The sequence below is a fragment of the Castor canadensis genome, chromosome 5 (genome assembly GCF_047511655.1).
Source record: "Castor canadensis chromosome 5, mCasCan1.hap1v2, whole genome shotgun sequence".
In the NCBI taxonomy this organism is placed as follows: domain Eukaryota; kingdom Metazoa; phylum Chordata; class Mammalia; order Rodentia; family Castoridae; genus Castor; species Castor canadensis.
This window is the reverse complement of record NC_133390.1, coordinates 41,124,427-41,150,254: the sequence shown is the minus strand read 5'-3', so window position 1 is coordinate 41,150,254 and position 25,828 is coordinate 41,124,427. Positions and strand designations below refer to the sequence as shown.

At 33.8% G+C, this 25,828-nt stretch overlaps 1 pseudogene; it reads right to left on the bottom strand.

The window, feature by feature from the left end:
- LOC109701689 (large ribosomal subunit protein uL15 pseudogene) overlaps positions 1-18,115 on the bottom strand; it is a 92,535-nt pseudogene extending 74,420 nt beyond the window's left edge.
- Between the last annotated feature and the right edge of the window lie 7,713 nt (positions 18,116-25,828).

The following is a 25,828-nucleotide window of genomic DNA, read 5'->3' as shown; positions in this document are numbered from 1 at the left end:
CTTCCCACATGATTTTTTCTCAAAAAATCAATTTCTTAAAAGAGAAATGACATAAAGGTTCTAAAATATTTTAAATCCCATTAACTATCAGGTATCGGCAGGAATTTTAGTTCTTCATCAAATTCTCAGTAACATAAAATTTCAAAGGTCTGCATGATTCCATGGTGCAGGTCAACCACATTGCCATAGCTGCTCAGGAAGCTGTATGTTACCTGTGTGCGTGTGGGTGGAATCTGTGATAATTCTACGCCACATGTTTCTGAATAGTAAAATCCTGGACTGACTTCACATATCTAAGACGTGACAGGCCTAGAGACCAAGAATTCCAGTGGATAATATGATTCTCCAGGACAAGTCATGTAAATCCTTCTTCCTTTCAAACTTCAAGCCAGTGGACTTCATCATTCACAGGACCAGTGACCTCTGGGTCAAAAGTGTCAAGTATGCTGTCAAATCTATTAACATATTGCCATCATTTCTTTCCTTTCAAGATACTGTATTGTAAAGAACTTTCATTCATTTTGGACAGCCCTATTTCCTCCAGTAGTCTTTAATTCTGATTCCAACAATTATGCATGACCTCAGATATATGAAAGCAAGTTTATTTGTCCCTTTCCTTTATTTCCCATTAAAAGCAAAAAAGTATAAAAATATCCTCAAGAAACCCAAACAATGACTACCAGTAATGATAAAAGATATTTATTTTATTTTATTTATTGGAGAAAACATAAAAAACAAAAATCAAAAAAGTCACATCTATAAAAGAAAATATTAATCATAAAATTTGAATTTATATATGCTTTATCTGCTGTTTAAACAGAAATGGCCATACAAATAAAATTATATGGAGTTTGTTCTAATTTTGTATGCTTTTTTTTTTTTTAATAAAAATAGGATGTTAGTGACATGGAATATTTTCAAGTAGTCTTTCAAAACACCTGGTGAACCTGTTGGAATGCAGATTGTGAGTCGGTTGTTCAGGGATGGAGCCTAATATTCTGCATAATACTGATGCATTGGGCCCCAGTAGTATATCTTAGGTAGCAGCAGTCTAGTTAAGAACAGGGACAATTAAACCTACTCTAGATAAACCAGATCATAAATATACATAAATGGGATGAGTGATTTACAGAATAGTTCTTAATCTAGAAATATACAAGGATAAAAGGTTATTTTGATAGAGTTTCATTATATCATATATTTATTGAGGAGTGAAATTTCTACCGTTACTTTAAATAATTCATTTAATAAATCTGTCTATCACCTGTATATAATTATACACTTTTCAGAATCCAAGTCCTGCCCCACACACTAGGGTTTGTGGTTATGAATGTCTTTGTTCCACATAATAGTTTTATGAAATAGGTACTATTTTTATCCTCATACACGGAGTGGTTACATATTGAATGTCACACAGTCTATTAACTCTAGCATTGTAGTAGCTAAAATACGTCTAGATTTTCTTTAGAGAGTCATAAATTATACTCTGCTGAGGTTTTCTCATATCCTTTGCTAAATTTGTCTGAGCAACATATAACTTTTATTTACTTAGCACGTATATGTGCCTAGCACAGTGCTAGGGATTTTATTTTTGTTTTGGTATTTTTCTCAATTTTTTTAGTAACCTTGTGAAATATATTATTATGCATTTGCAAGTAGAATTGCAAAACCAAAGTGAATAATGTGACTTAAGTTATAAATCATTGAGTGTCAACATTCATTTTGATAGAATTCGATCAAGTTTCTTTTGAAATGTGTTATGCTGTTTCTCCAAAGTACGAATCCCCTAAGAATTATAGAAAATTATTTAAAAATAGTTTCCCATATGAAAACTGGTAATTTTGGTATTTAGTATCTTATATACTTTAAATTGACTAGTATTTTTACTTATAATTATTAAATACTATATAATTGAATACCCAGTAATTTTTTCATTTTGACTTCTTAAAAATATAACAGAATTATTCGCTGTTAATTACAAAAGACCAAAATAATTGATTTGAAGATGAAGATATTATTTCAGATTTATTATTAATAAAGTGACATAAATAGCAAAACTGGTTTTAAAATTAATAAAAATTACTCTATGAGGCATTAAACTGAAACTGTCTTTTTCAAAGCACTATTCTGAATATTACTGATACTTATTCAATCAACTCCAGCAATATATGGTGGCTGTATTCCTTATTACTGATTTAATTATTAAAGTTTCCTGACAAAAGTTCAGAGGGAAGAGACATTAGGAGAGAGCAAGTAAAGAAAATGTAACCATTTGTTTCTAGACATGTGATATTAAAAATAAAATTTTATCCAAGAAAGGTAGGAGGAGATGAAGACCCAGGGAAACTGTTGACAATCAGGTGGTAGCTGCAGTGAGGAAGTGCCACTGCTATATATCCTTTACTCAGAGCTAGTACTACTGCAGACAAACCAATCTGCAACTGCCAGTCGAAGACATAACCTTCACAGTCACCTTTTTGCAAATTATCAGGACTATTTCCTTTTAATAATGGGAAGGCCTGTCATGAATTTGTACTGGGAGTGATGTCTGCCATAAAAGGCTAATCCACATCTTTATTTACATGTCTCAGATGGCCAGTATACACGGTGAATTATTTTAGTTTTTACTTTTTCCATTTTTTTACTTTTTCCCATCAGAGATGTGGATCATTGATCTCATTTGTTCATTTGTTTTATTTTGCATCTTCTCCCTTCCCAACATATGTCTCTTTGACTTTTCTTCTCTGTTTTCTTCCCTTCTACCTTCTCCAGTGTCCCAGGGCAGGGTACAGAGTTAGACAAAAGCAATAGAACATCCAAACAAACTGCTAATGTTGGAACGTCTGCAAATAGATCATAGTGTATTTTTTCTCAGAATTTCTGTTTAAGACTTAGAGGCCATTGATGCTTTCTCTATAAAAACATCAGGCTTTTGTATTTGGTAACAGCCCATGCAGTCTTTCTCCCTATGTCCCTTTAATCTCCTTATCTTCTCTCAGACAAGATCAGGAACTACTTTTCTTAGTATTTTTCTGGGGAGCTGGAAGAAGGACTTTACTAACAAAACACACATCTTTTCTTTCTAGAAAAACCCTACTAGTCTCTTTTCTCAACTTTCTGCTATCAAGTTTTTGCTTTTACTTTTTCCCCCTTCCAGTACACAGCCTTTAGGGTTTCCCATTCCTCTGTTTAACCTTACCAGATTTAGCACTTCTTAATTCTTTTATTTGTATCTGTCTTCATCTCTATATTTATATATACACACCCACTACTCAATGCCAAATATAAATATGCAGCATTTTAAAGCCAGCTGAAGAGGCATTATTCCCAGATATACCACACATTTGCCCGATTGCCATTTGGCTGTATGGACCTCTTCTCATGGCAAGGGCAGATTCACCTCACTGGAATAGACACACAAGCTTTATATATGGAGCTGCCTTTGTGAACATCAACATTCACAGACTCCAAATGCATAATCCTCCCTTGTAGAATTCTATGCCACATTTCTACTGATTAAGGAATTCATTTTAAGTAAAAGAAATTGCAGCAATTGTCCCCCCACCCATGGTAGTATCTGATTTAACTCTATACTCTGTCACTTGGGAATGGTTTGCCTCATTGAGTGTGAATGAATTATGGCAATACTTGTGCTAAAAACCTGAAAATATGAGATTCTAATACACATCCTTCATTGGCCTGTTTTGTAACATTAGAGCTGGAACTTGTGAACATTTAATTATCTAGCTGGCAACATATTATGCTTTGTCCATAGATAGCCTCAAAGAGATACTGCAGGAAGAAAGATGCTCTGTTTCTGATAGTTCCTCTCTTAAGCATGACTTCCAGCTCTCTAAGGGGAAGACACACAGTGGTGCTCACCTCCAACAAGTTGTGTTTTTTTGTTTTGCTAGTACCACACTGTGGATCAGCTCTGAATCAGCCTTGGTTGGGGTAGAAGGAAAGCAGCCAGCAAGTTTTTCTGCCACCCAACAGACCATAGCCACACCCTATGCAATCAGTTCTGAATCTCAGTCTTGTGAAAGTGCATCATTTCCTGTAGTTCTTTTTCATCCCCTTTTAGTAGCTAAACCATTGCTATCAGGTAATAATGCTTTATGATAAATTCTCCCTGCTCAAATTATTCTCACGGCTTATATTCCCTAACTATATCCTTTGTGATAGAATAAATAAAAATGCTTAATATGGTACTTAGGTTACTAGTCACATGACAGATAAAAGCTTTTAAATGTCTTAAAATAACTTGAAAATAATCAATTATAAAATTAAAATAAAACATATATTATAGCATACTAGGGAGAAAATGGTCATGATAAAGTAAAAAATAAATTATGTAGTTTGTTCCCATTGTCATAGATATTCATAAAATTCCCTCATGGGGTTACCAAGCTCCCAGTGGCTTCTTCTTTTGAATGATGGTTAACAGGAAGCTAGGATGGAACTGCAAAAGCAGTCCTACCTACCCTTTGGAGACGGCAGTCATCTTTGGAGGAGGTCTCCTCCATGCTGCATGTTGGGACTCAAGAATAATGGCTCCTCAGATCTTTCAGGAAGACTTCCCAGGACATTCACATAGATGTCTCAGGTTGCAGGAGGGTTTATGAAAAATCTTCCTTTTCTCTTTTACCTTCAAGGGTCTATGGTATTTTTAAAAAGAAAATCTAATTTTATTAGTATAATGATGATAGGGGTCAGAGGAAAAAGTGTGATTTACACTGGAATGTGTACTTCTCCAACATGGTTTTAAATTGCCAGGATATGCGAGTAGGAGACAACCCTTCTCTTCTTCAAAAAAGCAGATTCTATCCCACCCTTCCATGTTCAAGTAGGTAGAAACATCTTAAATTATTGAAAAGCACATTCATGAAAGTCAGTATTTGAACCAAACTCTTATTTTTAACATCTTTTTCTTTGCACTATTTAGTTGTATGCAGCATCACTTTGATTTTCTATTATTTACAACATTTGGGTAGGTTTTAGAAACCACTTTAACATTATCATTTTATATATTGAAATTTAAAATAATGATGCCAAAATATTAAAAATAATCCATGAAGAAAAATTATCTGCTTTCTATACATGTCACAAATTACCATGAAAAGGCATATTTTTCAAAATTAACAGATCTCTAAATATTTCTAACAATGTAACAGAAAACTTGAATTCTCATCATTTCCATTTTGTCAAACACTGTGCCTCTTAAATAGAAAAAAAAAAATTCAGAGTACAACAAACGAGTCAGTAATATATTAAACCCGTGATTGCTAGATATGAAATCTGAAATTTTGGGAATCTTCCCAGACTAAAGCATACTAACAACTGATATTAAATTACCACAAAATATGTAATAAAAAAGCATGGCATGACATAGGATAAGAATAGCTATATTAAAAAGGATCAGATGAAAATATAATTATCTCCCAGTGAATACACACATTCACAAAAGAAATATAAATCTATATCAACTGTCAGATCATTTTTTGTTTTTATGAAACAGGAAATTTAAAACACACAATTTATTCTGCCTGTTGAAGTAAGGTAAATGATGGTGGACTTAGTTTGATAACTCCACTGCTCTTCACATTCACAAAATGGAATATAGGCAATTATGGAGTATATTTGCTATCAAAGCAGGTTGACATTGAATCAAAATCTTATGAAATACAATGTATCATAGGAAGAAAAACAATGCAACAACTCTAATAGCTTAACAATGGTTAATGAATGCTTGAATGTTTTACCTTTCCTGACATAGGAAATTATATGCATGTGTAGTTTTAGTATTTGTGGCATACTCTGTGACTTAATCGCTCTTGGAGTCAGTATCTACATCTGCGAAATGGATTTAACAATGTTGCCTGCCTTATACAGTAATTGCGAAATATAACATAAGACCATAATTGTAAAGAATTAGCTCAGGCCTTGGAATTTGGTGCATTTTTATAAATACTACTGGCTATTGTTTAAGAAATTAATTTTCTCAAAAGCAAATATAGGTCTTTTCTGTCCCCACATCCTTACCTTTTTGTGGCTGCTATTGGAATAAAAGTGATAAAAGATATATCTGATTTTGCTTCCCTCAAATTCAGGGAACGAAAATGCCTGGGCCTATTTAGTCTTTTCCTGTTGCCAGCACCATCTGAATTGAAATGCCTCCTTCCTCCATCAGTCCACACATATTCATGTTGTCTCCACCCCTATGTCCCTTCCATTTACTGACATACAGACTTAGATTTAGTAATCCATTAGGAGCCTGCTCATCTAAAGTAAATCTGAGCTCATCTAAAGTAAATCTGAACAGGTATTTGTAAATTTACTCAAAACTAATACTGAACACCTCACACCTAGAAAAGACTCTGACAACAATACAAAAAAAATGGGATAACACACTCTGTCATGAGTGTGTGTGAAAATAGGCTTTCTCCTCCATTACTGAGAATAAATTGGTACAACTCTTTGGAAGCCAAATTGAGCATAACCAAGGAAGTTTTAGATGGTAATATCCTTTAAAACAGGATCAATCTTTTAAAATATTATGAACATTACAGGATTATAGCATCATGTATAATATAAGATGTTGCAACATACTATATATATTTACACCATGTTAAAGGACATGTAAGTGACATTACAACCAGGCAATTGTACATAAGGCAGTCGTAAAAGAAAAAGGAAGGTGCACTATATGTATAAATAAGAGAATTTCTAAGCACAAATTCATTGCTAACCAGTGTGCTATTTCAAAATAAATAAATAAAATACACAAAAATCTGCATTTACATTTGCTAACAAGTTTTACTTAAATTTTAAACTAAATATCAAAGAAGAATGATATCTAGGAGGAGAGGGAAGCATGTAGATCTGTAAGAGATCAACTTTTCACTATATAACCTTTAATAATTTCTCCACTGAGAACAGAGCAAGTATTTTACTTTTCAAAATGAATTTTCTTTTGGAAAACAACTACTATTATTCTCCTAATGGAGAATAATTTGTAAGAAACAAACTAGGAAGCAGAGAGATTGGTTAGTATGCTATTTCAATGGTCCAGATAATAGATCAGAAAAGGCAAAAAGGATTTGATGATATTGGATATGGAGCTTAAAACAAAAGGGAGAGGCAAAGAAAACATAATAGATAATATCACAAAAGACAAGTAGGGAAACAAATTTGTGACAAAAGTTTCAAAACATTTGTTTTTTGGATATGTGGCAATAAGAGACTAATGTTAAAATGGCATCAATGTGTAGATGGATTAGATAACTGAGGATTTTTTTCATGGTTTATAATTATTCCACTTTTAGCTAGAGTGATTAAAGTTGCAAAAGAAATGTGACAATTATGTAAAGGAAACATAAGTTTGTAGTAATGAAATGATTTATTTATTCATATATAGACTTATTTATCATAGTTGTTTGCTTTTCACACACTGAGAAGAAAGTATTCAATACTTTCACAGCTTGAATTTACTTCAAGGATGTTTGTAGTTAGGTTTGGAGTTCTAAAATAATATTTTACAGTGGTTTGAATTTGTCTTTGAATAGGGAAGTACTCTTGTGTTCACATAGGGATTTTTTTTTCTCATTTTCTCGTGCGACCAGTTTTAATATACTAATATCACCTCCTTAGAGTTTATGACTCTAAGGAGTCATATTCCTTATACTCTACTTTCCCCAGAACTGAGTACATCTTAAAAGACAAATACCTATGTACATATTCTGTAACTGAGAATGATGAAGTTAAGGAAAACTAAAAAGAAATATGAAGAAATTCTTATTAATTTGATTCTGAAAACACATTGCATATGGTAGAACACAAATTTGGCTTCGAGTTTGTCAACTATCAGTGAGAGAAGAAGTGTTTTATAGTGCAGAAAGGGTAAAATAAATGAACAGCAATGGAAAAAATAAGAAATGAGAGAAAAGAGGGAAGGGAGAGAAGGGAGGGGAAGGGAGAGGAGAGGAGAGGAGAGGAGACCACTGGATAGGATAAGAGAAGGGAGGGAGGAAAGGGAAAGGAAGAAGAGAAACAGTGCCAAATGACTTCTAAAGTAAGAGTAAGATGTTTAACACTTTATGTAGATCATTCTCCACTGAACCTTTACAATGGCCTTAAATTCTCAGAATTTATCATGAGTGCAATACAATATTTGAGTAAGCTTAATTCTTAAGATGTCTTTCAAAGCAGAGAGATACTAATATTATATTCCCCAAATCAAATTATGTATATGTTCAAAATAATATATCATAGTATTCGGTTTTTAAAAATTAATGTATGGACTTAAAATCTTTTAGATATCTATGAACAGAAATTACTTTTTAGAATCACACTTATAAAGTTTTTGAAACTCAACACTTTGAAAATTGCCCAAAATTATTTTTTTACTTATTAAAAGAAGATTTAATTTTTTAAAAAAGGTGGCCATGCTAGATGAGAATTAAATGTTGGAGATAAGCAAGAAAACTGCTCATTAATAAAACCAAGAACCATGTCACCTCTGCAGGAGATGGCTGAAGGAAATAATTGGATTCTGCTTCAATTTGCTGAAAAATACAATGAGTAATTAAGTTTCCAAAATCCATCTGATACAACTGCAATAAACGAAGTGTTGTGACCATATGACATATTGGTATTAATTTTATGGTGTGGACAACAATAACTTATTTAAAATAGAAGGCATAAAATCTTGTGAACAGTCTATGAAAGAGTCAATTTTTAACAACTTAACATTTTGTAAATATAAAGCTAACAGTAAATAGCATGCAGTTGTCAGTTTCCCATAGTACATGGTCCCCACTGTCTACTTGAGGCCAAGGTAGTTGCCTTGCATCATCATGCTTATATTATTGTTCCTTTTAAACCACAGAAACATTACCTATTCTTATGTCTCTATCAAAAGAGAGAAAACAAAAGAAAGTAGAGGGTCACACGAATTAAGAAAACAAAGTATACTTTTTGTTTCATGCATATATGAAATATGGGTGTACTGAAGCATCTTTACTCACCCTCATTGCTTACCTGATTCCCACAGGCATTCGTCTACAAAGTAAAGGTCTGAAGTAGCTAAAAGAATGCCACATGAAACACAGAGATGGCAAGAAGATGAAAGGAAATGAAGAGCTGTGAAGTTTCCAGGAAGGAAGATGTTCTTTGAGCTCCTTCTTATAGACTCTCTTGCTTTAGAATATCCAGAATTAAAATGGCCTTGAGGATCAGTAAGGTTTGCAAAGGACCAGTGAGCAGTTCAAATTCATTGTGATTCTCTAGAGAAACAGAACAGAACAAAGTTATGTGTTTATACAGAAGGAGATTTAATTTAAAAATGGCTTATGTGATTTTTGGAGACTGGCAGGTCTGAAATCTTCATTATGGTTCAGCTTGCAAGAGATTTGGGAAAGGCTTGGTTGCTTTTCAAGTACAAACAACAGCTGCTATCAGAGGGCCTTCTTGTCCAAAAGAGGTTGGTCTTTGTTTTGTCTTGGCTTGATTGAATGAGGCCCACCCATATGTATAGCATCCAAGTCCACTGATTTAAATGTTAATCTTATCTAAAAATACTCTCAAGCTCTTACATCCAGCTAATTGAACACAGAAATTCATATAGCCCATCTCAGTAAATTCTACCTCAGCCCAACAGTTATACTCTAATAAAAATTCACACATTCTCCTAAATGTGGAATTTATTTCTTTTCTTTTTTATAGGATATTGTGGAGAATCACATTTGGCATGCAAAGTTGTCAAATATCCAGAAATAGTTCATCTGGACCTTCCCTAGAAAAGTTGAAGAAATTTAGGCATTTGTTCATTTGTTCAGTTGCTTCTTATTTGCAGAGTAAAGTGGCTAGTAGATATAAAAGATTCAAAATGACATCACTCTATAAATTTACTATTGCTTTTAATGTTACCTTTATGAGATTGTTAAAGCCTTAGTTCTGAGTTGTATCTACATGTTTAATTACATCAATAGCACATTTTGAGGCCACTTTACAGCACAAAAAAATTTGTCAGGTGGTATAAAATGAGCATTTGGACAAGTTAAATGAATTTTCATGTATCTTTTTAGAGATACAAGTATTTCCATCAGTGGTTGTTTTGTTTTAAACCTAATCAGACTTACAAATATCTCTCTTTATAAAATTATGCAGTGTGGTTCATCATTAGTTGTCCTAATTTCAGAACATGTCACTTGAATATAATTGTTACTTTTCTGTGTGGAGACTAAGATGTTGTGAGTGCTTGTTTCTAATTTTGAGAACTTGGAGAAGTTCTGGGAAAAGTTTTATCCAGTTACATTACATTGAGTAGGGTATAAAACATGTAAAAGTACTTGCATTATTTAAAATGGTAGTATTGCAGAAAAGTGGAATTGTCATCCTTTTCATTTTTAGAGATGACTAGAATTCCTGAGAGATTATTATGCATAAAGTTTTATGACAAGTTCAGTTAGCTTTGCAGATAGAAAAACCACATGGAGTTTTTAAACCATTCAGCAAAGAAAGGATATTAAATGAGTAAAATTTTACAGCCATCTAGTGCAAAGGGACTCTCCAAATGTATTTTAAAAGAGTTATTTAACTTGCCCACCAAGATGTAATGTGTAATTATTAGTAGTTTCCACAATTTTTTTTAAAAAATGGAACTGCTGTTACCAGTTACTACTTTTATATGATATATGCACCTAAGAGGATTTTATGAAAATTAATCACTCAACTACCTTCCTAATATATTTTTCCATGTTTGCCTTGTTTGTTTGTTTGCTTGTTTTTTTTCTGTACTAGGGCTTGAACTCAGGGCTTACGCCTTGAGCCACTCCACCAGTCCTTTATTGTGAAGGGTTTTTTCGAGATAGAGTCTTGTGAACTATTTGCCTGGGAAGGCATAGAACCACAATCCTCCATATCTCTGCCTCCTGATTAGCTAGTATTACAGACGTGGGCCACCAGTGCCTGGTAGCAAACATGCACCAGGTTTCTTAAGTGTGAGCAATTTTAAAGCATATTATAGAATCACGAGTATCACTTAAAAATCTTTGAGATTGGTGATATAAGTTTTAAGTTCCCAAAGTATTATCTTTTAAAGAAGAGTTAGTTGCTTCCTTTTAACACTTTCTCCTCTAGCTTTTCTTTTTATCTTTAAGGAGTAGATTTCCAAATAAACTAAAACTGAGTTACCCTTTGGATATATTTAGTCTATCATGATAAAATATTTATAGACATATTCTTATCATGGCATGGATCAAATAATCAACCCAGATATAAATATTTTTTGATCTAAGTAGATGTAAAAATTACAGATATATACTTATCCAATTTAGCTGCTTCAATTATATCCAAAAAGGGTAAAAATTGTATTTTCCTTGAGAAAAATTGTGTCTCTCACTAATATATAAATATATATATATATATGTATGTATTCATTCTTTCATTCTTCTTTGCAAGTCAATTAATCAATCATAATTCCATTAATCAATACCTAAGGGAAGAGCATGTGAAAATTAGAAAAGAACTTCCATAGGTGAAAACATCCTAATTCTTTTCAATGTCAAAGAAACTCTATTGCTGTCTATGGATGAAATATCCAGATATTTACCCATTGTGTTCCAAATCATCACTAAAGTGATCTGTCAATAAGAGAAAAGTCATTTCATATTTTACTGTTCAACCCAATGGGTATTTTAAGATGATTTCCAAAAGCATATGCTAATGTTTGTATATTTGTCTCCTAGTATGGTGTGTTCCTTTTAAGGTAATTTTTAAATCTATTATTTAATTATATTTTTGCTTAGAACTATGAAAGGCAATGATTTGATTAACACGATAGCTTTAATACCTGTTATCTTTTCTATCGAGCTCAGGATATTTTCAGATTTATTAGTACATTTATTTTATTATCCTAAAAACTATGTATACAATAATTTTGTTACTAAATTCATCAACAACTGATTTAGAAGATTGCATTACAAAGATCAGCAAATTCTTTTTCCCTACTGCCAAAATGATTTCTGGATATAGTCTCTAAGTGCTATCTCCCCCATGTGAATCACTCAGTCTGTATACTATGAAGACAGTAAGAGCTAAATAATGACATTGGAAATTAACCGTGTGGTTTATTTTGACATAAGTGTATTTATAATTGAATGCTCAAAGTCATGTGAATTACCAATTAGTCTACTTTCTCTTGCACAATTGTGGGGAGAAACTAAGTCTGCATATGATTGAAATAACAATATTCACTGGAATGCATGTCAAAATTTGTAAGTCACTACTTTTCCTATGAAAATATATCTTGAGACATATGGAAACATTGCACAAGTTTATGTCCAAATCATCTTAAAGCATGTTATGTAGAATGTACCTTTTGTACAAATCACAGCTTGTACTTTAAGTAAAATTAAAATGTATTTATAATGAAAGATAAAAATAGTTATAATTTTACTTGACAATTCAAATTATACTTTTGTTTAAGCTTTCTTTTCTTATTTCTCAACAGATATAGAATGAAGTTCAACTTCCTGGCTTCCTTCCTTGGACTAAATTTAAAAAATGGAAAGGAAGAGATCATAAATATATAGAAAGAAAAGTCAAAAGGAAGTTAAAGCATGATGCTATCATCTTATAGTTTAAGACAAAAATAATGTTATTTGTAAGCTTTAACATCTTGATAAAAAATATTAGTGAAATGAATCAGGAATACATATTAATTGCAGAGATTAGGACTCATTTAGAAGCTAGTATAGCTTGATACTAAAGTTTGTTCATAGGAATAGTTCAATTAATGAAAATTAAGTTTACTTATAAATATGTCTGCAAAAATTCTAAATCTAAAATCATCCAAGTAAATCTTTCAATTTATTAAAATCTAATTAATTATGTCCAAAGTTTATTCCAAGAATGTAAGAATGATATAGCATTATGAAGATTAATTAATAACACATACTGTTAGCATAAAAGAAGAAAACTTGTGTAGAGGAATTGGAGGTAGGTGAAGATTTTTTTTGACCTAATACATTTATGTTTGTAGAAACTTCTTAGAATATATGGGCAAGATATCTCTTAGCCATAAAATTATATTTCACAGAAACCTACAAGAAATGTATTCTTAGTATAATTTAAAACTCCAGCAGCACTTCATGTGATACTTTGAGCTAAAGGTCTGGCTGAGGCAATTACACAGAAACACTGAAAAGAAAAACAAAATTTTCATTATCCTCTGCTGATATAATATTTTACATAGAACATACAGAGAAATAATATTTAAATTAATATAATGTTCAGAATATTCTCAGACATAAGATTAATAAGAATAGGCAATAGTTTTCTACTATAATAGTTAACGAATACAATGATAGTATTAGGGAAAATTTATATGAGCCTCATCCAAAAATGTGCATAGTAATTAACAACAGTCATTATGTACATAAAAAGTATATAGATAATTCTAAAACTATTCTATAGAGAAGAAGATGTGTATAATGGCATATGTACTCTGTCACCTGCTTTAAAAATTGAAAATTATAAATTTATAAATTTTGCACTAATTCATAAATTTTATGAATTTTGATACTAGTTTTAGGGATTTAGTTGAAAATATTTAAAATAAATGTGAAAGATTTTGATAGATAAGATAATTTTTGGATACAAAAAAATAGTTGACCACTGAGTTACCTTATCAATATAAAATATCAAAATTATTATAGCAAAAGATGTAGGCACAAGAACAGATAGACTCTCAGAGCAGAGTGGAACCTGGGATAAGATGATCCATGAGAGGATGGTATAGTATAGAAACAGTATCAAAAATTAGACAGGGAAGAGATGAACATTTAAACACATCTATTTACGCTATCAAATGAGCGAATTTAAAAGTAAATTATAGCCAGGAGTTGGCAAGGGTACAATGAAGAGGTACTTCCTTATGCCCTGCTGATTACAGCAGAACCTGGTCGGCCAGACATTCTGGAGAAGGTTGGAAGCATGGATCAGATATGAATATGCTCCACGGCCCAACAGCACGACTCCCACATTGTACTGTTAAAGACTTCTCTCAACCTTGAACAAGTACCACAGGGAAGATCATCTTTTCTGCATTATTTTAGTAATGAAGAGTTGGAAACATCAATGTAAACTGATACAGAAATGATTAAATAATGTGGAAATTTAAAATAATTAAATATTATAAGTAAATAAAGAAAGAAGAAACTATATCTATACATCAGTTGGGGGCAATTTGGAGACATAATACTGAAGGAAGAAGCCAGAGGATATTTAAATTAGATAGGAAAAAGTTGGAAATGCAAGAGAAAGTAATGAAGTTAGGGAGAAGGAACTAAAACAGAACAAAAGTAAAATAAAAATAAAATTCCCAAAGGGATCATTCATGGATTAATAGTGTTCCAAAAACTAAACTATTTATCATTAATCCTTATAGAATATGTCATCATACACTAACACTATGTTATTTTTATACAAAAGGAATAATTGTATAATTTTCTGTGTCCATTTTTTACATATCATGAGCATATCATTCTCTGTTTAAATACAGAGTTTTTTAACTTAAGGAGCTGCACTGTATTTTACTAAACAAAAAATTTGCTGAATATCTCTTATAATGATTGACATTTATATTGTTTTAAATTTGTTCCTTTTCAAAACAAAGCCATAAGGAATATTTTATAATGCTTTTACAAACTTATAAAAAACACAACTGTATTTTTCTTACTTATATCAATATAACTATAGAATAAATGTCTGAACTGAATTACTAAATTGAAGATTATCTGAATTTTAATTTGGGGCGATTTTACTATACCCTTCCTTAGATTTTATTTCAAGTTCTGAGAGATCATTCTACTTGAAAATTTGCAACAAAACTTTTCTTACAGTTTCTTTAGTAAATATTTATATTTCTGAGTCAACTGAAATTTTAGTATCAAAAGAGAAGTAAGGATATAACTTTATTGTTAGTCTGTTGATGAACAGAGGTTTTTCAATGAAAGAAGACAAAATGCCCAAAACACACATGAAATGCTCAACATCCCTGGTCATAAAGAAAATGCAAATCAAAACCACATTAAGATTCTACCTAACTCTTGTTAGAATGGCTATCATCAAGAACACAAACAGCAACAAATGTTGCCAAAGAGGTGGGGAAAAGGAATCCTCATTCACTGTTGATAGAAATGTAAATTAGTACAATCACTAAGGAAAACAATATGGAGACTCCTTAAAGAACTAAAAATACAACTGGCAGATGATCCAGTAATACCACTCCTAGGGATATACCTGGAGGAATGTTTAAGTCAGGTTACAATAAAGGCACCTTCACACACCCATGTTTACTTCAGCATTCTAAGTTATGGATACAGTCAAAGTGTTCCACAACTGATGAATGGCTAAAAACTGTGGTATTGATATACAATGAAATTTTATTCAGCCATAAAGAAGAATGAAATTTTCCCATTTGCAGGTACAATGGATGAAACTAGAGAACTTCATCTTAAGTAGTTAGCCAGGTTCAGAAAGCCAAAGGCTGCGTGTTTTCTCTCATATGTGGAACATAGACCTAATATAAATTCAAGCAATATTATGAAAAATAGGTCATACTAAGAGGAGGTCACATATAAGAGAGGGATGATAAAAGAAAGAAGTTAAGAAGGTGAACATGGTTGATGTACTCTCTATACAAGAATGAATATAGAATTTTTAAATCTGTTGAAATCACTGTAAGAAGGGGATTAAGATAGAAAGAAGAAAAATAGAGGAAATGAACCAATTCGGCTTATAATACATATGTATATAAGTCACAATGAAACACCCTGTATAGCTATGTTAAACATACAAAAATGTCATTTTTTTTAAATAAAAATGGAGAATAAGAAGGGAAAACAGGTCCTGTCTGGGGGCGGGGATTGGTATCAGTGGGAGGTGGGAGGACCTAAGGGAAGGGTGTAGGAGGTTCATATGGTGAAAATATTATATACACATGTATGTAAATGGAAAAATGACACCTACTGAAACTATTCCAGGAAGGTGGGGAGAGGAGGGGTGAACTGAGCTATGATATATTTTTTAAATGTCACAATGTACTCCCAGTACAACAATAATAAATTTTTTTTAAATGTTAGGCAGTTGTTACAATACTAGGTGCTAAAAAAGCTTTCCCACATTTACTATATTTTTCAATGGATTTCACTCTCACTGTTTAGCCTTTCTCGAAAATATAAATCATTACTCTAGTTTTGGGGCTGTGTTTTAAAATACAGTTGTTCTTCTTGACCTTCTTAAACACTACTTTGTGTAGTAGATTTTGATATTTTCTTTTGGCTGTTTATCCAGAAGAATAAACTAAAATTTTTTCACATTTGTATAAATTTGTATTAGTATTTTTACATGAATCATATTTCATTCATTGATTACTAGATGAAGAGTTGAAACTTAAACTTTTGAGTATTTTAATACAGCAGAATGTATGTTAAATTTATTGCTCCTTTTATATCATAAAACAATTCTAAAATTAATTCATGTGAACATTTTTAATTTCTTAAGCTTTTCTATAGATATTTTATCTTTTAATTATTTTAGTGAATGGCATTATTCTATCACATTTCTAACTGGTTGTTTTAAGATAGAAAAGCTAATAATTTTTATGTAATAATTCTCAGAACTTACCAAATATCAATCTCTTCACTTAAATTTTCCAGTCATACAATCATCATATATAAAAAGAATAATAATTGAGCCTTTTCCTTCTCATTTTTGATATTTATTATAACTTTTTTTCAACAATTTACATTGGTGAGAATTTTTCAAACAATGTTAAGTGATAATGCTGAGAGAGCATTCCAGCTATTTGTTCCTATATAATAAACCACCAAAGAACTTAGTGATTAAAACAACCACAATTTCTTTTCTGTCATAGCTCTATTGCTTGTGAAGACACAACCTGGAAGTTGTTCTGCCGACTTTTTTGTGGCTCCTGAATTTGCTGTCAGATTGCAGCTAGAGCCAGTCATGTGGAGAGGGATAGGGGCCCTGGAACAGCCTGGCTTCTCTTTTCTTCATGTGCTGTCTGAACCTCACCCCTGCTCATCTATCAACATATTCTCTTTAGTTATGTAGTAGGCTTCTTAAAATGCAACCAAAGCTCTTCAAAAGCGCAAAAGAAAAAGTGGCCAGGATCTTCTAGACCTTGCTGAGATTGACTTCTGTCACTTTCCATGCATAAATAGTCCCTGGACCAGTTCAGGAAACTGAAAAATATGCAGTCAGCCTTAATTTCTTGAAGTAGGACTTTTATGGTTTGCATATGGTTTGGGTGTCCCAAACTGTTCATGTGGTTGGAAGCTTGGTCCTCAGGGTGGAAGAATTGGGACGCTGTGGAACCTTTAAAAGATGGGGCCTAGAGGGAGGTCCTTAAGACCACATGGGGCATGCCCTTAAAAAGGGATTAAGGTAGTTAAGGCAGGATCCTCCCTTTGCTACCTATCCAAGGTTTTAAAAGCCTTAAGTCTGCCCCATCTGGCTCTTTCTGGCTTTCAGTTTGAGATGTGCTCTTTCTCTCCCACAGGCCTTGCTACCACTGTCATCTGCTAGAATGTGCTGTAATCAAGAGGACCCTTCCCAGAACGAAGCTGATCCCAGAGCCATGCCCTGCTAAATGAACCTCTTATTTTGTAAAGTTAGCTGGCCCAGGTACTATAAAGTGATGAAAATCTTACTAACATACTACCTTTTGCCCACAATTATTTATACTTCCCTCCCACGTAAAGTACACTTTGACCCCTTTGTAGGGCCCTGAATGATTTCATCACATGTTCTATCTTCAAGTAATACAAATAATGCAAACTAAAAAAAAAAAAAGTCACCTAAAATAAAAAGATTTAAAAAAAACAGAAGTCATGGTCTAAATGAGAAGTAAACGGATTTTGAGTGGAAGCGATAGCTGAATGGCGGCAGCTGCTGATTGTGTTCTAAGTGGTCAGAGTGAGGAACATGGTTTGCTCTGCAGGAATGGCGTCTCATTCCCTTCTTCATTACCCTGGCAGCTCAGGGCAGAGTCTGCAGCAGCAAGGGCAGAGGTGGCTGCATCCCGCATGAATCAGGAAGACTGCTGTTCAAATTACTTCTGATTGGCTACTCTGGGGTTGGAAAGCTCTGCCTCCGTCTTAGATCTGCAGAGGATACACATGCGGAATGCTGTATCAGCACAATTGCTGTGGATTTCAAAATCAGAACTATAGAGTTCGATGGGAAAACAATCAAGATTCAAATATGGGACACAGCAGGCCAAGAAAAATTTCCAGCGATCACCTTCAGTTACTGCATAGGAGCCCATGGCATCCCAGTTGTGAGTGATGTGACAGATCAGGAGTTCTCTAATTCTGTTAAACAGTAGCTGCAGGGAATAGATCGTTGTGGCAGTGAAAATATCAACAGGTTGTAGAGAACAAAAGTGATCTGATGACAAAATGAGTAGTAGACTGTACCACAGCAAAGGCATTTGCTGATTCCCTTGGAATCAGCAGTTTTTCATGGTGATAGCAGCTGAAATCTAGTGTAAAAATTCAGAGCATGCCAGTGAAGCAGTCAGGTGAAGGTCGCTGTTAAAATCTTCCTCAGTCCTTTTCTCACAGCAATGATTTTGCAATCTGCATCCAAGTGAAAAAACAAACTTGCCTGAATTGTACGGTGTGTAGCTGCACTACAACAAATTCTCACCATCTCCACAAGGGTCAGATATTGTAAATGGTCAATACTGATTTTGTTTTATTCGCTTCACTTCAAGACAGCTAACTTCACTTTCAGAACTGTTTTAAACCCTTGTGTGCTGGCATAAAAAACATATGTGTAATCCTTGTTGCTTTTCTGATACCTGTGGTTGGTTAGAATATATTTTGTTTTGATGTTTATATTGGCATGATTAGATGTCAGGAATAGTTTTCTGAAAATGAAATTCAACCACTTTAAGCAGCACAACTAGTGTCTGTCACTTTCCATGCAGAAAGTCTGGTGAGATGTCATCCATAAGTTCTGGTTTGCTAGTTCTTCATTATAGAGTTATAAATGAAACACTATCTGATTGTTTCTTCAAACTCTGCATAGAATTTCTGGCTGCAGAATACTGTAATTTGTTTCACAATACATAGCAAAACAGTTGAAGACATGTTTGATAAATATTGTACTTACTGGAATTATAAAAATAATATGGAAGTGTGGTTCAGGTTCCATAGAAGTAAATTACTTGAACTAAATTACTTAAAATTAAAATAGAAGGGTTTTTTCCCCCACATACTTAGTATATAATGATAAGACAGGGAATTAAATGTACACTTCCATTTCAAAGATGGGGCAAAACAAAAGGCCCAGAATACCTAGCAATACCACTTTTGGGCATACAGGTGAAGGAATGTAAGTCAGGATACAATAGAGACACCAGCACATCCATGATGATTGCAGCACTGTTTACAATAGCCAAGTTATGGAATCAGCTTAGGTGTTCTTCAACTGATCAGAGGAAATGTGGTATATAAACACAATGGAGTATCATTCAACCATAAAGAAAAATGAAATATGTCATTTGCAAAAAAAAAAAAATGGATGGAACTCTAGAACATAACATTAAGCAAAATAAGTCAGATTCAGAAGGACAAAGGTCACATGTTTTCTCTCATATGCAGAATTTAGACCTAAAATAAGTGCATATATACATTATGTAATATATATATATATACACACAAACATATATGGAAAAGAGAGCAATAGAGGGTTTCTATGATCAAAGAATAACATCTATATGTGTGAAATATTATAGTGAAACCCCTTTGTATAATTAGTACACAATAATTTACAAAAAGGCACATAGTAGTCACTGGTCCTTCATAACTCTGAAATCTAGGTAGGCACACATAGTCGATGCCTTCATTGGAAGTTACTTCTATTCCTTGTGGATGGTTCTCTGGCTTGTGGTTCTCCCCTCTGAACTCTTAGCTTTGTCCTTTGTGTTGCACTGGTTTCCTATATGTTTAAACAGTTAAGTAGTTCAGCTTTTCCGTGTGCTTGCTCCTACCTTAGGAGATTTGGGGGTTGTAGGACTCCATTGTTTCTTTCCCTTACAGACCATGCTAGTATACATACATATCAAAATAATTTATTCCAGGGTATAAAATTCACACCCACTTCTCTTTTCTAATCAGGCCTTTTCTACCTTGGACTGAGAGGAGTCAAATTGCTGTGAAAAAATTATCATTAAGAAAACATTGCATGCACATATGAATAAAAGAAAAAAAGAAAAGATTCTTAGGAGCCCTTTTGTCTTGCAGAGTACCTGTAAGTAGCATTTTAGTCTTTCTGAGGTGCTAACAAAGTCATATCTTCAAGCTTCACTTCTTTTTTTTTTCAATTTTGCATTTACTTTTTACTTACATGTGTATACATTATTTGGATGACTTCTCGCCTCCAGGCAGAACCTGTTCTCCCCTCTTGCTGATTTTGTTAGAAGAAAACTCATAAAAGATAACAAGAAAAACATGGCATTTTTTCCAGTTTGAGATAAAGATAGCTATATAGGGAGATTCCTTGTGTTGTTTCCATGCATATGTGTATTACAACCCAAACTGGTTCATCTCTACCAGACCTCTTCACTACTTCTTAGTCCCCATTCCATAGTGGCCAAGCCCAGTTTAAGATTACTATATTTATTTGCAATACAGTGAGCACATCAAACACACTCAAGTTTTTGGTTTCCTTCTCTTGCCCTATCTCTACTGTGTGCAGCCTCCCCTTAATGTGACCCATGTCCAATAATATTATTGCATTGTTTTAGGTCTACAATCAGCACGTGAAGGGCAACATGCAATTTTTGGCCTTCTGACCCTGTCTAACTTCATTTAAGATGATATTCTCCAGTTCCATATATTTACTTGCAAATGACAAAATTTCATTCTTCTTTGTGGCTGAATAAAATTCCATTGCATATAAGTACCACATTTTCTTAATCCATTCATCAGTAGTGGGGCATCTTGGCTGTTTCCATAGCTTGGCTATTGTGGATAGTGCTACAATAAACATGGGTATGTAGGTGCCTTTGTTGTAACCTGACTCACATACCTTCAGGTAGATTCTTAGGAGTGCTATTATTGGATTATATGGCAGATCTACTTTTAGTTTTTAAGGCGCTTCCATAATATTTTCCATAGTAGTTGTAATAGTTTACATTCCCAACAGCAGCGTATAGGGGTTCCTTTTTCCCCCACATCCTCTCCAACATTTGTTGTTGTTCTTCTAACAGGGGTGAGGTGGAATTTTACTGTGGTTTTGATTTGCATTTCCTTTATGGCTAGGAATGGTGAGCATTTTTTCTTGTGTTTTTTAGCCATTTGGACTTCTTCCTTTGAAAAAAATCTGTTTTATTCAGTTGCCCATTTTTTTATTAGATCTTTGATTTTTTGGGAGTTTAGTTTTTTGAGCTCCCTTTATATTCTGGCTATCAGTCCTTTGTCTGATGTATAGCTAGCAAAGATTTTCTCCCATGCTGTGGGTGGTCTCTTCAATTTAGAGACCATTTCTTTTATTGTGCAGAAGCTTTTTAATTTCATGTAGTCCCATCTGTCAATCCTTTCTCTTACTTGCTGATCTGCCCGAGTTCTACAGAGGAAGTCCTTGCTTATGCCTATTGCTTCCAGTGTGTTCCCTGCTCTTTCCTGTAATAGCATCAAGGTTTCAGGTCTGATTTTTAAGGTCCTTAATCCACTTTGAGTTGATATGAGTACATGGTGACAGACATGGATCTGTTTTCAGTTTTCTGCAGGCAGATATCCAGTTTTCCCAGCAGCATTTGTTGAAGAGGTTGTTTTTTCTCCATCTTATGTTTTTGGCACCTTTGTCAAAAATTAGGTGAGCATAGCTGTGTGGATTCATATCCCATTCCTCTATTCTGTTCCACTGGTCTTCATGTATGTTTTTGTGCCAGTACCATGCTGTTTTTATTGCTATGGCTCTGTAGTATAGTTTGAAGTTGGGTACTGTGATACCTCAGAGTTGCTCTTTTTGCTCAGTATTGCCTTTAAGGAACTTCAGGGTATATTTTTCAATCTCTGTGATGAATGTCACTGGGATTGTCATGGGAACTGTGTTGAGCATGTAGATTGCTTTTGGTATTGTAGCTCTTCTAAATATGTTGATTCTGCCAATCCATGAGCATGGGAGATCTTTCTACTTTCTATAATATTTTCCCAGCTGTTAGGTGCAATTAAAAGCTGTTTTACAGGTCAGTCCTTGAATTTTATGTGCACCTAATGTGTTTGCAGTTATTATTTGGCTAGAAATAATCAGAATTACCCAAGTGTAGCTCCCATGTCTTGAAGTGGTTTCTGAAATAACAGAGATCAGGAATTCTGATTCCCTATTCTATCTGCCATCTTGGATCTCTTTCCAATCTTCACTTCTGAATTCAATTTGCTTTCTTTGCAGGATATATACTTGATCTTTAACTTGAAAGTAATTCTTTTCTAATCCAGTGATGTCTGGGGAATCTCAGAATAAGAAACAGTTGTAATTTCCAAATAGTAAGATCCAGGTGAAAAATATTTTCTCTGCATTCTTCTTTTTTCTTTAACATATGCATCAATCAGGTAGCACTATTGACATTCTATCTGGAAATCTTCTCTTTATCCACCAGCATGAATACATGTACATCCTTTATCCCTATCTCAGGGAGCTTCAGCACTAAACTTTGTGGTGACTTTTACACGGTAATATGAATTGAAAGCACAGAAATATGAAAACTATGGCATCAAGTAGGCGAGAGCTGAAACAATAGGCAGAGCACTGGAACCATGTGTGTCAGATGATAAATTTTTCACTGCTCTGTGCATGTCTATGAATGATGACATGGCAAGAATTGACCTTTTCTTTCTTGGCAGTACTGGGGTTTTGAACTCAGGATCTTGAGCCATGCTTTCAGAATGTTTTGCTTTACTTTGTTTCTCAGAGAGGGTCTTGCACTTTTTTCCTGAGACTGATCTTGGACAATAATTCTATTTATACCTCACTGGTAGCTGAAATTATTGGTCACACACCACCGTGTCTGTGGTTGTCTAGGCTGGTCTCAAACTGCCATCCAACCTATGTCTTCTGAGTACCTGGGATCACAGGGATGAGCCACCGTACCTGGCCAGCATTTTGAGGTTATATGAAGACAATATGGTTTTCTCCTTTGATATGTGACTGTGGTGTATTTACAAATAGATGGTATTATACTGAACCATCCTCTTATTTCTGCAGTAATGCAGTATACTCTTCTGGCTGATATATAAAATTCTTTAGTTCAGTATGGGTTAAAAATTGTTTTATTTAAGATTTCTGCCTCAGTAATTAAATACTGATACCATTCTGTCATTGTGCATAGATATGATAATTGTCAATTTTTGGTAGCAGTTTTATTCTTGCTTTGTGACGAATATTTTGAAAGAAGTTTTTCTTATCCTTTACTTTGAAAGAATTTAAATTCATTCTTATTATTCCTTGGAATTACAAAAGACATTATCTGTAAATCCATTGGGAACCATTTGTTATTTTTTATATGTTTAACTGTCTGAAAAGTTTTTCTTTCTGTAGCAGTTATTGTGCTATTGACTTTTTATTATTATCATACTATTGTGTACTTGGGGTACATTATGACATTTACAAAAGTTCGTACAGTACATCATAGTTGAATTCAACCCCTCCACTATTCTCCTGTTTCTTATTCTTGGAATAGTTTCAACGGGTTTCATTTTTCCATTTTCATACATAAGTACATAATATTCCTACCATATTCACCCTCTTATACTCTTTCCTCCCCCTCCTGTACCCCAGACACGACCTGTTCTCTGTTTTTTAAAGAAAGGCATTTTTGTTTCATTGTGACATTTCCATGAATATATGTATTATAACCCAATTTAGTTCATCTCCTCTATTTTTCTCCTTTCTACCTTAGTCCCCTTCTTATGGTGAGTTCAACAGGTTTAAAAGTTCTATTCTCATTCTTACACAGAAAGTACATTAAATATTCACCTTCGTCATTCTTTTACCCTCCCTCTCCAGTTTGCCTGGATTGATTTGTTCATTTTAATTTCCCTAAGAAAGTACCTACTTCCACAAAGTTTATAAAAATTTTTATAGAACTAAACAAAAATTATTCAAACCTCTCAGCTCTCAAGAAATTTATTTATGTAAACTAAAATTTTGCTCTTTTGCAGCTTTTGGTAGGATTAGGAAGCAATTTATTTCCAAGAGAACTTCATTATTTGTGATTTCCTGGGATAAAAATATGAAAGAGGGAAACAAGCCTGGAAAAATCCTTTGGGAATATTTCACATCAAGCCCAGTTTGTCATTTCTCAGTGAATCCCTTAGAGTTCTGTTTTCCACCAGCATTGAAAGAGATTTCCATTTCCTTGAGCACCACATGAAATACTGGCCTGCATTGTGAAGTCAGGTTGAATGAAAAATAAATATGTTTACACACCAGAACTATACTTAGATGCATGCTTCTCACATTATGAAAGGCAGAAGGGAGGTGTCATTAAGCTAATAGAAAGTTTTTCTAACTCCATGCACAATCGCTTCAGGGCACACTCATCCAGAATAATGGAGAAATGGTACAGGGAAGCCCTTCAGGGTTATCACAAAAAAATAGAATTTAGATGAAGCTATGAAGAGAAATGTGCTTCTAAACTTTTTTTTTCTCCTTTTTGCCCCAATTCCATGTATTTGGTAAATAATCTTCATAGTTTAGGATACAAGGGTATTTTGTTGTTTCAATGAAGACCATATTTCTCTATTATTTATTTTCTGTTATTGCCTATGAGTTTTTTTTTAATAATTATTTATTCACATGTGTATACATTGTTTGGGTAATGCCTATGAGTTTTTTAGAAGACAAAAACATGAACTAAAATGCTTTATTCCTTCACATTTAATTCAAAGGCAAGCATCTTATTCAATTTTACCATTGTTATTTTAGGATTATCTAACATCTTATTTCATCAGAAAATATTACATATCAATAAATGAAATCTTTTGAATTATAAAAACCTATTTTATAATGTTGCTATAATTGATTTTTAAACTTAGACTTGTATAAATGTCAAAATATCTGTAATTTAATAAAATATACACTTTTTAAGTTTTGTTCCTGTATAAGAATTCTGGATTGACTCTGGAGGGATCCAAGATGGCAACTAGAGGGAAGAAGCAGACAGTGTGAACTCCATAAATCAAAAATCTAGCTGAGATGCTGGAGACACACTTGGCAGAAAAATCCACCAAGAAGAGGCAAAACTCTGACACCCCCAAATCCCCAAACCACACAAAGCTTCCCAAACCACATTACACTGAGAAACCAGTAAGGGTCCCACACTGCCAGATGCCAGCTCCAAACCTGCTTGGGAGACACAGACCACCAAGTGAGCAAATAAGCAGCACGTGATATTTCCACAGCTACCCCTGGGATAAACCAGCAGAGCCCCCTGGACAGACTGACCCCTGCCCCACAAAAAAAACTGAATAATAAAAAAGGAACTGAAAAGGGTATGCAGAAAAGAGGGTGGGGTGCTTTGAGAGCATGGGAGAAGGTGGGAGGGCAAGGAGCTGCTCTCCACATGAACTTTCAGTAAACAAAGCCTGCAACAGTAGCTGGTTGGCAGGCCTTTCCACCAGAGAAGGGGGGAGAGGCAGCTGTCCTTGCAAACTTTTAGTAAGCAGAGCCTGCAACAGTAGACAGCTGGCAAGCCTTTCCACAAGAGAATCGAGGAAGGGCAGAAGGGGGA